This window comes from Lissotriton vulgaris, chromosome 2_1 (assembly GCF_964263255.1).
Source record: "Lissotriton vulgaris chromosome 2_1, aLisVul1.2, whole genome shotgun sequence".
NCBI classification, from domain to species: domain Eukaryota; kingdom Metazoa; phylum Chordata; class Amphibia; order Caudata; family Salamandridae; genus Lissotriton; species Lissotriton vulgaris.
Genome location: NC_141687.1, coordinates 1,700,823,484 through 1,700,836,751, shown reverse-complemented (window position 1 = coordinate 1,700,836,751; position 13,268 = coordinate 1,700,823,484). Strand labels below are relative to the sequence as shown.

Sequence of the window (13,268 nt, the reverse complement as noted above, 5' to 3'; positions counted from 1 at the left end):
AATTGGAGCTTCTTCGGAATCTCTTGAGGACAACATTATCAAAGCAAATGAGAAGAAGCTGGAAATATCACCCCCCCATTCAAGTTTACTTTATAATGTAGCAAAAACATATCATAATATAACTTGCTGGACTGGCTACTTGGCGTTTCGGTGGGCTGGCTGAGTGGAGGTTGGTTTCACTGTTGGAGGGGTCAGTTTCATTTCCGGGGACGCTCCTGTGCTTCTTAGTAAACAATGCAAAACAAATGGTTTTAAAGCGTAATCTAAAACTATTTGGTTTTGCATTGCTCATTGAGAAACCACCGGTTCTAATAACATGAAAGAAATGGATGTATGCCTCGGTAGTCATGAAATATGTGCCTACATTTTTCATGGCTACTCAGGCATACACCAGTTTCTTTTTGTGATGGTCTCCATACCAATTAAATTGTCCTATGGATCCTTAGTGTCACATATTAGACACCCAATGTAATTATGTGTTTTTGCGATTTAAGATATGGAGACTGGTACCTTTGTGGTAAGCAGCAGCCCTACCTAGAACCTTGTGGTAAGAGCAGGTGTCATCTGGACGAGAAGGTCAGGGAGGGTAGAGGTCGGGATCAGTATCTACAGGCAGATCTACATCATACGAGTCCTGAAGGTCACCCTCAGCGTGTTCACTCATGCTTAAATGTGGAACCCCTGTGGAGTGTAAAGAAGAACGTGAGAAAGGTGAGGGGGATCTGGGTGGATTAAGTGTAAATGTATGGAGGCATTCCGGTGTCAAGAAGAGCACTAGAGGCTTTATCCTGCTTCTTTCACAGCGTTTGGTGAGGAGGGGATTCCAGAGCTTCTTGAGAGCTGAGCTGTCTCTTAGGAGGCCGAGGGTCCGGCGTCAGAGGCTGCGTTAGTATGCGGCCGGTTTGAGGGTGGATGACAATTTGTTTCAGTCAGGCATTGAGCTGCTCCTGGAGGACCAGTTTGACTGGTTCGTGGGCTAGTCTGCCAATTGGAGCAGAATGTTTCGGCACCAAATTGTGCTTTGATGCCAAGAGTTTCAGAGCCGATGGTCGTGTATGGTGGCAGGCAGGGAGCAAGCAGCGCTGAGGGAGTCTGTTTTAAGGGTTTCTTAGACGGCGAGCCGAAGCTGGGAGTGGTGTCTGAAGTTGACTTTGTGTCTACCACGGCTTGAAGGAAGTGGCGGTCCAGGAGTATGTCTCTATGGGTCCATAGCTTCTCAATGCCCCCTGTAGGGTAGAAGCTCGGACCGGTGTCGAGGGGGAGCTGTATTCACAACTGCGCAAGGTCTTCAATCTCTAGGTCGGAGCAAGAACTCTCTTCAGGGGAGAAAGGCTCCTAGTCAGCACCTGAAGGCTTGAGTTGATGCTCCCCACTCGATGTCCTGGGTGCCGAAGAGGTCTGGAGAATCTTCTCTGCTCCTGCATAACATCTCGAGTCATGGGGTCAGCTGGTCTCATTCGACTGAAAGGATGGACATGTGCCACAAGAGGCCTCGTCATGCTTGGGACAAGAGGCAGAGATTACAGACCTGGTGGAGATCGGCCTAAAGGCACTTTGCACGACACCAAGGGCATCCGTTCTATCACAGGCAAGGCATGATGAGAGCAGAACTAAAGGAAAGAAATAGAGGCCCCCCAACGTGCAAGGCCCTACTGGGGGCAAGTGGCATCTCACATACTGTCCTGAATGGTAAGTGGAAGTGTTGATCCGATATGACAGAAATGGGGCAAACGAGATTGAAAACAATACCGACCAAGAAATGGAGCACAAGAATTGAACACGAACAACGCACCTGAGTCAATCTGGAGCACAGAAGCACACATCCAAACGATTAGACCTTGTTGGCTTTCCTCTATTTTGTAACTCGTTCTGGTAAGTTATTTGTACATTTCTCGTCTTATCGTTTTCTTGCTTACTGGATATCGCACACACACTTTGCCAGCATTTGTAAGCCAATATCACCTTAGGATTATGTGTCCATTTGACTGTTAATCACCCTCTCTGGCAATAGGCCTATACCTGCATGAAGTACTAGCCACCTCGAACTCATATACAACATGGTTTTCTTCTTTTTCTTTCTCCTTACAGCTTCCTATCCTTACCTGTACGACACCACCTCCTCTCCGGGCCTCACCCCGACACCTGGCCTTATATGACCTTGTGTCCACCGCTTTTGGCACCCTCCCCTTCTTAACAATACATTTGTGTTCATATTTAATCACCCTTGAAGAAGCCCTGGCCTGCTGGCCTTTGGGCTAAACGTGTTTGCGGTCTTTGCTTTTATTTGCATTCAAATAAAGAAGATAAGACTAAAGCAACATAGGATTCTACTTTCTATATCCACCGCGCCAAATCCAGAATTTGGAATTTTACCACCATGGGAGTATATATAATCATTGTGGGTACAAAACTATCAGGATTATATATAATCATTGTGGGTACAAACCTATGAAACTTGTGAACACATCTAAACCTGATTGTGGAAAAAAAACAATCTAACAATGGAGCCGATGACTAGGCGCAATGTAAGCTAGAGGTGGATTCACACTACCTTGTGACTCAAGAAGAATTCTTTGAAGAAAAGCAACTTGCACACATCCGAGCCCAACACTAGACAGCAGGAGTATGCACAGCATATGCATCTACAGCCACACATGCCTCGAACAAAATGTTTAGATTACAAATCGTACGCTGAAAAGTGCTTCTTTGGGAAAAGTAATAGTAACAGGTTTCAGCAGTACTAGGACAGCACAACAATGATATAGTAGCCACTGAAATATTTAATGTTTTTGTAAAATAGTTTTCCATATACATTACATGATCTTTATAATATACAAGTATGCACGGCTTCAAGAAAATACAAAAATTATAATGACAAATCAACATTTGCATAGCTCCTTGACATATACACATTCCATTTATTTTTATATAAGTTTTAAACAGTTGGAGAAGGCCCTATATACATATACGCTTTCTATGTCTGAAAAAGATATATATATATATATATAATGACTGGAGTGTTTTATTTCATCTTCACCAATGGCTTGAAAACCCGGATTCATGGGAAACTCTGTCATCCCTACATCAGAATTTAAACCATTGAGAAATGTCAAAAAAGGCACACAAAAAAACATAAGACACGAGTAATATTTTAAAAATATACAACGGGAAACTGTGTATTATGCTCCTGTAATACCATTATCCGGTTTCAGTGGCATTTACAAATTGCTTTACCTTCAGTCTAAAAGGTTTATCATTTCTGCATTATAGAAAAATAATAAACAGTTTTACATTAGAACGTGTCTCGGTAGATACATATGGCACCTGGCAGAAAATCACCTACATTCTATTCCAAAGTACGATAAAATAACTGCTGTTCAATTTTTTTTATATATAATGAAAAATAAATACATCTTTGATTTAAAATCTAAATGACAAATGTCTGTCATTAAGGCATACAAAATATACACAAACATTCATGAAAAGAATGTAAAAAAAAGTGATAGATGAGAACGCATGCACCACAAAATATGGTTTTAAGTATATGGAGGGTTTTTTCATTTTGGGTGAAAGTCTGAGGAAGTAGTACATCCCTTTGGAGTGATCTATTTTGTAGACGCTACAACGAAGGTAGTGTTAATCCTGATGCCACGTTTTCCGCTGCAGCAAATCTGTACTAAAATGTATTTTAATGAAAACAACATTTTAGTCTATATATAAGACTTGCTTATAGGAGTGTAGAAGCCAATAAGACATCTAGTGTAATGGTTTAAATCCTTGGGTCAGAACTACGAAGTACATTAATTGAGTCAACCAACACATGTTTAAGAGGTAGGAAATTCCATGGCTTATGAGATATACTTGGAGCTTTTTCAGACGCTATTTAGGTAAAAATAGTTTTCATCGCCAATAATTTGACTATAAATGGACACTAATAGTACCTCATGCAACTATTTGTTTATAAACTGTCTGAAAAGCAATGAGTTGCAAATAGCACAAGAGGAATGCGTTGGTGCTTGGCGCTCAGGTGCCCTAGTCAGCTACAGTGTGCTCAAATGAGTGAACAGTTCCTTTATCACACCTCACAGGAGTAGGAGGGTATCCAAATAAAGATGATGATTTTAACTGCCACAATGCAAAACGTTGTGGCCAATATGTACATATTAAGAATGAATTTCCATCAAAATATAGTAGTTCAGTTTACTCATGTGTCAGATAGTGAAAATCAGCCACCAGGTTCATAAGCCAGGTGATTTTAAATAAAGTTGGTGTTGGATATATTTAATAATAATTTGCTTTATTTGGTAACACCACAAAAGAAGGGAAAACAGTACAATTATCTCTCTTGTCGTTTGAGACTACAGAATTGGAAAACAGATCCACAATTCTGGATATTATGCCATACAAACTGTTTCTGGATACCCTCTTTCAGATCTATACATCACTACTACATCTTCCAGGTTCCACCCATGTGGTCAATAAGAATAATGAAATGAAGCTGTTTTTTTCCAGAACCTTTTCAATCTCTATAACACCCACAACTTGCTATTCCAGCATTCCTCTAAACTTTCTGATGTTACAGTAGGCAGGGTTATCCCCGGAAAAACAAGAGATCGACCAGACCTGGAGGCTTTTCTACAGTTAGGATGGCGACACAGGTGCTACCCTGCAATATTAGGGCTTGGTAAAGGGAAGACACCTTTATGACTCTCCCAAACCAGGTGGAGACCTATTTTGGCTGTTCAGCGGTACAAAGAAAGTGCTGTCTGTTGGGCTTAACAATACTATACGTTTTCCACCAGTTTGACATCACAAAATAACAGAACATATATGGTAGATGATGTCTGTTTGTGGACAAAACAACAGAGCTACCAAAAACATGTTGCAGTCTACAATGAATACTTTCACTTACTACAAAAAACACAAAACACCTAAGGAGAGAATACCGTTTTGAGTTATTAATGAATCCCTTCTCAATTACTTAAACCCACATTTTGAGAAAATATTTGTTCTCTATTCAAACGTCGTATTAAAAACAATGATACCTTTCAATATACATTTTTGTTTATCTAGAAAAACAAATTCAACGAAGAAGTAGGGAAATTGTACTGGAACAGAATATTTGGTTGCAACTCCAATTTCCTTGTAGACAACAAACAGAAAGTAGCTGTGTGTTTGACTTGGATTTGAGGAGATGTCAGCTGATACCCAAGAACAGTCCTTTCCCTCAAAACATGTCAAAGCAAACAACCCAAACATTTTTTTTTACTTGTTTAAAAGCATTCTGCTGCCTCTTTTTGACAAACTAAGGGGCATATTTACAATACCCTGCTGCACTTTTGCACCGCCGAAGAATCACTTTTGTGACGCTCCGGAGGTGTAGTGTGCCGGCCCACGCAAGGCCACCCTGCAAGGTTTTTCACAGGCTTGTAAATATGAAGTAAGGCAATTCCTTACTCTGCTAGGAAGGGGCGTTTCATGGGTGTTGCTGTGGGTGTTCCCACACAACACCCAGGTTTTTTTACACTGCACCAGATTTACAACATAGGGTAAATCGGGGGCAGCGCAAAAACTAACACTTTCCCAAAGCAGGTGTAACAAGAAATGTTTTCATTTGTGCAGGAAGGAACACCTTCCTGCACGAAAAAAATCATTTTAACAACATAGCCACCCTAGTACCATGCTGCAAGGGTGCCAGCATTGGCGCTCCACTGCAGTTTTCGGCGCCGGCACTGGCAGAAAGGACAGAAATGTGCGGTATCTTTCAGAAATGGAGCATACCTGCCCTTTTCTTTTAACATAGGGCAGCGCAGCTAGAACACTTGAAGCGCTGCCCTACTCCAAAATATTATAAATATGCTCCTCAATTCAAGAGGCAGTTTTGCTGACGAAAGAGAAAAAAAGGGCTATGGTTGAGCGGGGCCTTCATTGTAATGAAACAGGGGAGGTTTTCTTGCCTCCACTTTCTCGTGTACTGCTGAAGTCCTTTATAAATGAAAAATTACGGGTGGGGCTCTGTACTGAGTTGCAAATTTATAGTTCTTAGAATGCACATACCCAACGAGGTAAGTTAAATCCAAAACATTTCTTTCCACTCCACCATTTTTGCATTTGCTCTGTGCTCCACAAGTCATGGAAGTAAAAGAAAGCTTGTTAATTGGGGAGTAGGTAAACAGTCCCCAGATGACTATTCTCACAACAAGTAAAGCTATTGAAAGGACTCAGCATACATGTGCTGTAAATTCCTATATTAGAAGTGTGCATCTGATTTTAAATGTCAGGTCAGTCATGCACAGCTGGTTCTCAAATATTTTCTGCATTTAACTATTCAACTATGCAACAATATAAGCTTTCTCTGTGCTTTGCACATAGAAACACTCCTATCGATAAAAGCCCCACTTATTATAGGTTATAAAAAGGTGTTTTTCCTTTATGTGCTGGTCTTTCGACCTTCATGGCATGCAAAAAACTTTAATGAACGCAGCATGCGAAGAGTGCAAATTCGCTAGCTATGGAAACACTCTCAGTGCTTCTATTCTTAATACTTTATGCCCTTGTGTTAAAACACGCAACACTTTGTATCCAATGTTAGGATTCGATGATCATATTGAGCAAATTAACAGTTCATGCTTTATACAGAATGGTCTGGGCATCTTTCAAAATGGCACAATAGAGGAAGATTTTAAGGATGAAGATAGAATTTAACATAAATACTGTATTTTTAGACCTGGCAATGCAAATATTTAGTATTTTGTTCGCATTTCAACTCCATGTCTGGCAGCACAAATACATTTTCGTGACGGGTTCTACAAGCACCCGCTCACTGGTTATATTTACCACTATGCATGCTGGTACCCTGTAACCTACATACAGAATGGGCATTCCCTAGGAAACTACTGGCGGCCAAGTAGACTTTCTGGTAGGGATAAATGGGGTGGGAGTCCCTTTAATTAAGATACCACTGGTTGGAACCTCAAGTCTGCTACAACATAAAGTGGTTATTAATATATTTCCCTTTAGTACTTTAAGTACCCTGTTATTTCTCAAATCGGTGGCCATGCACCAATGTTTACATATAATCTAGTCTTCGGATGCAGTCAGGTAACATCAGTTGTACTGTACAATGAATACAAGTGGGTGTACTTCTCAATGCTCTGATTGAAGTCCATGCAGGCTCCGCACTTGCAGAAATGATGCTGGTAAAGCTCTTGGCACGACAAAAGCATTCTTAAAAAAATATATATTTAAATGTCTTGTTAGAACTTGCGATGAAACGTCAACATTCAAAGAGCTTTCAGTTTTCATTAGTTTATTCGTTTTCGTAGCTTGCCCATTCTGGGACAAAGATGTCAGTTTCCGGCAGTCATCTTTAGGGGGGTATCCCAAACCTACAATGAAAAGAACAACAACAATCAGTCAGATGAGCAGGTACTTCAATATTTCAGATGCAGGATCATAACAGCACTGATGTACCCGTTAGCTTTTTAACATAGATGCCAATGATTCGACACTACTAAGGCACAGCAAATGTGTTATCAGTCAGGCGGCAGACCATTTATTCAGCCTATGAATATTTTCCTTAAAGCCTTTTGAAAGGTTATTTTTTCAAATTTTTTATGGTCGCTCTTTGAGTTGTCAAGGTTGTACAACTCACAGTAGCATCAAGAAATCCCATATCTTGCAATCCATAAAGAGTGCAGTGTTACAAATTAAAATAAACAGATCCTTGGGGACTGAAGCTCACTTCACTGTATTTTCTCAAAAGACCCCAAGACACTCTGACCACATGGAAGGAGGGTGCAGGTGCACCGGGTAGAGACATGCAGGAGCTGCAAAGTAACACAGCTTTAAAATATATCCCATGGTGGGTGTGTGCAGGGCGGCAAAGCCCATACACTTACAGAGCACACAGGACTAGACAAGTCCTATGAGCACCGTAAAAGTAGGGCTTCGCGCCCTATGCACACCCACAGTGGGATATATTTTAAAGCTGTGTCACATTGAAGAGAGCCATTATACTAAGCTTGGCCTGTGAGAGGTGCGGCGTATGAATCATTCTGGCCAGGAGAAGGGCAGAACCACATGAAGTTATTTCTCGAGGACATAATGGGAATAAAAATTAGTGCTATGCCACCCAAGCACAGGCCCAGTAAAACAATTTTAAGTGGGGCAGTCAGGTCACAAAGAATGGGGAGAAACCATTATAACTACCTTAAAGGGGGAATGTAATTGATAAGTGTGCTCGCTGTGGTCCATCAGGAGGCTTACTGATTATTGGTGGTCATGGCGAATAGGCATAAGGGCTGACCTGGTTATGGCTAGCTGTAGTGAGAGGAGACACCAGAAGAGGGTAATACAAAGCAGATGCTTAAGGATCCTGCTTGGCAACTCAGAGTGAGGTTGGAGCCAAGACCCCAGCCCGAGTCAACATTTTCTGCTCCAGCTGGTACATCTGGAGCAGATCCAACCCTGACCATGCCGCAAACAGTACAAATGCCTAAACAGGTTCAATGACACTCCTATGTACTGCACAAAGACACACAATCTCACTAGCCTCAACATGAGACTGGATGCCCTTGGTGATGTCATGTCTACCAAGGAAAACCAACAACTTATGAAGGATGATCTTCTCACCTACCAGGCAGTCTTCAAGACCGACTATGAGCAAATCTTATCAGAGGGCTGTTGAAGTTGGACACTAACCAACAGTCACTACAGTCTATGTCAGACACTGTAGTCAACAGAAGTTGCTTCGTTTTACACTTAAAACTGTGCAGAAGCGACATACAGCCCTTGTGTATTCATAATAGTAGTAAACATTACTTGAAACACTTATAGCCCAATTATTTACTTTGATTTTATGTATACTTAATATATAGCTATTGCTTCAAATATGAGCAAATAAAAAGGTAGAGCAGCGCATATGAAAGGTGGAAGATGTGACAACATGCAGTGATCGCCCAAAATATTCAGTTAACAATAGCAGTATAATATAATTTAGCAAGACATAATTGTATGATGACACATTAGTACGTAGCTCACAAGTCACATTCACAAAACCCAAAACAGAATCCTCGACGTTTTGACTCTTCCAACAAAATATTTACAAAGCCAAAGTAATTTCTCCGTCTCATCTTTCAAAAAAAATGGTGTAGTCCCATATTGATCTTGAAAAAGTCAGGTGTGTTGTAAGTACAAAGAAAAATTCCTAGCCAAGCATAGAAGACTCTGAATTGGTTAATGTATATTGTGAGAAGTTAAGCAAGTGGACTGAATCAGGAGCGTCTAGAGGTTGGTTCACTAATTGAAATGTTGACAATGGATCTGCCGTTCTCTGTGGAATTCCTGTGGATAGTAGCCTTGACCTCTGTTGCTGCTGCGAAATCCAGACCCTCTTCTTGTGCACCTGCCTCTGCCCCTTGTTGCCCATCGTAGAAAACATGGTGGTTGTTACCAGTCCTGTGTGGTGGATTCAGGGAAACATGAGGCGCCACTGGTCTGTGGTTATGGGTTATTATTCTCTTTGTCAGATCCACTAGAGTAAGGTGAGCCTAAGAAAGTCATGAACCTCCGATTGTCATTATGTCAAACACTCGTCAGGCAGTCACGAATATCATCACAGCGCTTGAGTCCATTGGGCAGACAGTTAATGACAAATATGAGGGTCTTGAGAATAAGTCCCAAAAAACATAATAGCAAGATTACAACTCTGTGAGAGAAGGAGCACAAAGGAGCACTGAACAGTGTGTCCAATCCTCTTTCAACAAATCCTGCACAAAGAGAAATCCGTGGCAGTTTCTTTAGAGAGGGCCCAAATGTTGGGACTCAAGTCTAAAAAAGATACTAAACAAACAAGAAATGCAGTTGTTAAACTCTACTTGTATCCAATGAAGGAACATCTACTGCAAGAAGCCAGAAAACAGCATTTATACTATTTAAGGCTAATAAGGAAGCGAAGCACCAAGACCTAGAAGTGACCATGCTAGCAAGATTATGTCTGTACTGAAAGATGGTGAAGGATCTCCTATCAAAATAGAACAGATTCGATTAATCTTCCCAAGGGGGCAGCGGTTTCACTGGAAGGACAATGAAGTGACAGTATCATTGGTGGAGGAGGCTAGGAAGCCATGCTGTGTTTAACAACACAGTGAGGCTTTCCCATCTTTTGGAGGCTTTATTATGTAACCTCTTTTTCATGGTACCAGCGGAATACGAAAACTGCCATTTCCATTTTGACCTGGTCCTTCAGGGGTGAGAGAGACACATTGTTATGCTCAGTTTCTTCATTTGCTTAAATAATAACTTTATACAAAGTTGGTGGGGAAATTATAGGAGGGATCACAGCATATGTATACCTCACCACAGTGGCATAATGCCTGAATGGTGGGACTCCCTTACACTGCAGGTGAATGTATTAAGCCTCTGCTTCCCAGGAGTACGTGAGCGAGCATTGCTATAGGCGATTGTTTCGAAAGAGATAAACTACATTCAGGCTACCCTTGCAAAACATGAGGTGGCTTGACTTGCCAAGCAAGTGGCAAAGAACATTGTCCTATTTCAGGGATCTGTCTGCAGATACAATATTTTTACAGGAGACCCATCAGTGATAAGTAGATCCACCATGTAGGTGGGGCAGGCTATATCACACCTACCTTGGATGATAAGAATAGTGGAATGGCCATCTTCATTAGCCAGGGTGCCCTGCTGCAGCAGGTCTTGACTAAAAAGACACTGGGGCAGAGCCGTGCCTGCATAACTGTGCTACGCAAGTAGTAGACTCACTTTTGGCAATATTTACACAAAAATATAGGTTAAGAAAGATTTCTTAGTGATACTCTGATCGTTAGTCCATCTCCTAGAGGGGCACATTGTAGTGGAAGTTAATTTTAACTTAGTTTGGGGTGTGGGCCTGGACTGATCAAATCTCGATGGGCTTCAACCAGAGTGGCAAGCAAGCGGTTACAACACAGTTTTTCTAAGTTGAGAAGCATTGACATTTGGACTCACACACTGACAGAGAATATACAAATTTAGCTTTGAGTTATCACACATATACTGGCACAAACTACTTGTATGCTAGCAGACAGTTGGTGGCAAGGGCGGATATTGGGAACATCGCTTTGGTGAATAACATTCATACTGTACTTCATTGGAGGGGACCCTCTTTAGGCAGATAGTTCAGTAGATGGTGCATTAACAGGTATTTACTGTGTGAGAGGCCCGAAACCGGTCCTAGAGTACTTATATCTGGTCCAGGGAAGACATGGCTTCGCAATTCAGGCTGGACTGTTCCCATGAGATACAAGGTCAAGACTGATTTGCATATAGCTGTGTCTGAACTGGGGTGATGAAGTGAGCTAAAGAACGATGAGGGATTCAAACCATCTGTGACTGGGGATGACGGTCTGAAAAGTTTCAGCGCTTCGTCCATCATCTCCTTGTGTTTGCTTTGTTCGCTCTAAGTTGTCAGGGTATGCCCAGACGTGGGCCCCTTGCTCACATTGCCACAAGGGATGTTACCCCCAAACCAGTCCCAGGATACTTGTATCCGGTCCAGGGAAGACATGGCTTGGCAGCAGGGCCGGACTGGGAACCAAAACCGGCCCTGGCAAAATGCTCGGCCGGCCCCCCACACGGGGGGTTGGGGGTGCGACTGCGTTCTTTGCCAGGGCCGGTTTTCGCCGATTTTGTTACAGGGCCGTTTTTGCAGCAATGCTGCAAAAACGGCCCTGTAACAAAAACCGGCCCCCACTCTTGCGGCGCACCGGGGAATTGCCCGGTGCGCGCAACGGCCAGTCCGGGCCTGCTTGGCAGTTCGGGCTGGACTGTTCTCATGAGGCACAGGGTCAATACTGATTTGCAAATAGCTGTGTCTGAACTAGGGTGGCGAAGTGAGCTAAAGAACGATGATGGATTTAACCCAGATCTGTGAATGGGGGCGAGTGTCTGAAAAGCTTCAGCACTCCGTCCATCATCTCCTTGTGTTTGTCATGCCAAGGGAGACTGTAAGGACAATTAAGGAGGAAGCAGTGTTTAGGGTGAGGGGGTTGTCAACAATTAGGTATGGCACAGTGTGACGTTGAGGGTCATGCAGACAGCTGGGTAAAGGCTTATGTGTACCATAGGCGAAGGAGGGAAAGAAACACCATCTACCGACTTCCCTGGGCGCTGGGCTAAAGGTGCCTGGTGAGTGCTGCACTGGGGGTGTGCAGGAGCCGTTGGGACTGCCTTGGCCTAGGCTTTAGAACACATTCATAGCAGACAGTACAGTGAAACCCATTTCCTATTCAGACATTCCTATCTAAAAAAGCTCAATAATGTCTTCAGGAATGGGATGATTCTTTTTAAAGCTTGAAAATTGCAACAACAAAAAAAATGAACGAGAATAAATCAAAAGAATGTATCAATAAAGGCAAATATGGGGCATCATTCCCCTTTTAGTGCAGCAAAATGTACTAATCCATGCTACAATAGTATGGATGGTTTGAGTCGCGCGAGCATCATTCCCCTTTTAGTGCAGCAAAATGTACTAATCCATGCTACAACAGTATGGATTGTTTGAGTCGTGGGAGCCGTCTACCTTGATATTAAGTGCTATGAAAGCAGCTTCGAGTAGCTGTGGTGTCCAAGCCTCTCCACATGTGAGGACGGAAGACTCTGCCAGCTCAATCTGAGAGAATGCAGAGTGAGACTAGCAGAAGAGTTCCAAGATGCAGTGATCTGTTACCTTGGCACATTGACATACAAATTGGCTCCGAGCACATATTGATGCTAGGACAAGTACTCTGAACTATATTGTCATCTGACCGCACAATCAGATGGGAAAAAAAGTCTGAAAGTTTATACTGAACCGCGAAAGCTACTGCGAGCAATTTATTGCATTCAGTCCAATATAGCTTTCTCAGTAGCCCTCTCTGGTTATCCTGTTCCGAGACGCACTACGTTATTTGCAATAGTAGTAACTGAGACCAACAACAAGGAACTCACACTACGAGGCGCCTCAGACAGCTCCAGTCTTGGCTTGAAGCATTTTGTTCACCTCGAAGGTCCTTTACTGCAAGCTCCTACCAGAGCGATCTAAAGGGCAATGAGATCTTCAGAATTGCTTCCACCTTAAGAGAAGTTTGCTTTGCTAAAGAAATTAATTTATAAGAGAAGACAGAGAGGGCCTCGCAGCTTCAATCAGACCGCTGTATACACTACCTGGGCATTGAGCAACTCTTGTCTGCATGGAGCTTTTCCTTCTGCTCAAGCCGGTTTCACAAAGA

The 13,268-nt window shown here is 42.4% G+C and overlaps 1 protein-coding gene across 4 annotated transcripts in view; it reads right to left on the bottom strand.

The window, feature by feature from the left end:
- Nucleotides 1-2,762: 2,762 nt before the first annotated feature.
- The window catches only part of LUZP1 (leucine zipper protein 1), a 246,131-nt gene continuing 235,625 nt past the window's right edge, over nucleotides 2,763-13,268 (bottom strand). For all 4 annotated transcript variants that reach the window (XM_086957677.1, XM_086957675.1, XM_086957678.1 and 1 more), the window contains exon 4: nucleotides 2,763-7,388. The gene's annotated coding sequence lies outside the window, so the exon portion shown is untranslated. The remainder of the gene's footprint in view (nucleotides 7,389-13,268) is intronic.